This window comes from Belonocnema kinseyi, chromosome 5 (genome assembly GCF_010883055.1).
Source record: "Belonocnema kinseyi isolate 2016_QV_RU_SX_M_011 chromosome 5, B_treatae_v1, whole genome shotgun sequence".
Classification (NCBI taxonomy): domain Eukaryota; kingdom Metazoa; phylum Arthropoda; class Insecta; order Hymenoptera; family Cynipidae; genus Belonocnema; species Belonocnema kinseyi.
The window spans coordinates 37,283,099-37,285,613 of NC_046661.1; positions in this window are offsets into that span (position 1 = coordinate 37,283,099).

Here is a 2,515-nt window from a genome sequence, read left to right on the forward strand (position 1 = left end):
GAAAGAGAGGTATCGAAACCTTATAAGGGAGTTGCAACGATTGTATCCGGAATATTCTGTTAAACTGATCGTCCTTATCATCGGCGCTCTTGGAGGTGCCAACCTTTCACTTGCTAATAGCCTAAACATCATCCCTGCTTGTCAACAATATGCTAGAACACTTGCGGGAAAAATGCAGAAGGCGGTTGTCCTTGGGTCGCTCCGTTTTCTTAGGGTCCACGAGCCTTTTGCTGGATCGTCGTATTGATTCCTTTACAGACTGTAACCACCTATCTCGCGGTTGTGAGACGTGGTTATGGCTGAAATTTTACCGCGATTTCGCTGGAAGCGGGTGCAATTTTTCAGATTAGCACCCGCTCGCGGCGAAATCCGGCGGTTGTCCTTTTGACAAATTTTTAATTATATATATATATATATATTAATAGTTAAAAACTTTCGTAAACAAAAGCAATAATAAAAATAGCACTGTTCATTGTTTTTGCGCCCCATAAAAATATCTAAGTTCCAGTACAGCGGCGAGCATTGGAAGGGGAAACGTATCTTAACTTTCCCCAATTTCTAGGTCTTACGAAATATAGCATCGGAATACGTGCAGGTATATCGATTCGTTAGTATTTCAAGAAACATTTTTACATTCTCATCCTTATGAGAAGGTATTGGTTTTATGTGAAGTTTCACTTAGTCGGTTTTTTATCAAATTTCCAGGTTTTAAGACCCACTGAGTCAGAAAAACGATTTTTACGAAGGTGTTTGTCGGTCTGTAGTCTGTAGTCTGTATTCTGTAGGCACGATAACTTTCGAAAAATTGATCAGATTGGATTCTGCTGGGGTACGCTTTTTTAAGGCCTAAACAGAAAGAAAAAGTTTGTGAAATAGCTATTTTGATTAAAAATTAAAAAGTGAGCGCATTTTCCAAATGTTTAAAACCACATTTTTTCAAGATTTCAAAATTCTATCTAAGGTTATTCAAAGTACTGAGAAACTCAAACAATTTATCCTAATGACTTTTTTCTATAAAAAGAAAATTATCAGAGTTAGAGCATTTTCAAGATCAAAAAAATAAAAATAAAATGAACATCTTAAGCCAAAGAACGCATGATATAAAAAAAGTAAAGAAAAGAAAAACGTAAATTGTTAAAAACCCTAAAAGAATATCACAAAAACTTCTTTAATTTTGTCGAAAAGTTGAAAATTCAAAATTTGATCGTACCAAAAGTGGTAGAAACCACATTTTTTCAAGATTACAAAATTCTATTTACTCTTATTCATCGTACTCAGAAACTCAAACAATTGATCCGTATTATTTTTTCTATAAAAAGAAAATTATCAGAGTTAGAGCATTTTCAAGATCCAAAAAAACAAACTAAAATGAAAATTTTAAGCCAAACAACGCATGATATGAGAAAAAGTAAAAAGCAGAAAAACGTTGATTTTGGTAAGACCTATGAGATTATCATAACAACTTTTTTATTTGGTGGGAAAGTTGAAAATTCCAAATTTGATCGCACCAAAAATAATGAAGAATCCAAAAATTCTATTTTTTGGTCAAACTATATGCAAGATATAAAAAAAACGAATAAGCTATAATTGCGCACTATGGAAAAATCTACAAATTTAAAATGAATCACTTTTCGATAGGACGCGTAGTTTTTGTTTTTAGTCGTAAAAAAACAACATTAAAAATGAAAAAATAAAAATTTTTTGGAGTAACGACACAAGCTACGAGTACGAAAAAAAAATGAGACAAGACTTGTTCATCTAAAAAAGATCTATAATTTTTGATAGGACAGGTAGTTTTTGCTTCAGTCGTAAAAAATAATATTCAAAATAAAAATATTAGATTTTTTTTAAAACGATAAAAGTACGAATTAAAATATATAAAATATATAAAAAAAGATTAAAAATAAAAACAAATATTAAAATAATCATGATAAATGCAATTTGTGCTTTATTTTGCAATATTTGACTAAGCAATCCCAGGCAGAGTTATATAAAAAATGTATTACATTTGATGTAAAATTGTTGTGCCTGATATAGAAAAGTTGACATTTTTGACAAAATTGAGTGCGAAGTATGAGATACGTGTTGACAATGTGTTCGTTAAAGCCGAAAGAGCTTTGACAAAAGAGAGTTCACAATCACAAAATTAAAGTTGTCGGTCCGTTGACCTTTGATTTTAAAAGGTCTGTGTACGAATGCAGCAGAAATGCAAACACCAAGCGTGGAATGCGATAGCCATCAGTCACACACAAAGCTACTCTGAACCCTTTTTCAATTTATTTAAGAAATCCTCCTTTTCCCCCTTTCTTAGAAAAACTTCCCTGTTTTCCCGTTTTTTTTACGAATTGAATTTGCAGAACCCAATAAGACTATCCAACTACTTTTAGGAAATTAATCACCTTGGTGGAAGCTTTACCTTACCAGGTGTATACATATGAAACCGGTATTGCCATTTAGCGGCCAGTAGGCACACTTGTAGGCACTGTCGGAACTTACCATTTGTGCTAATTGGCGT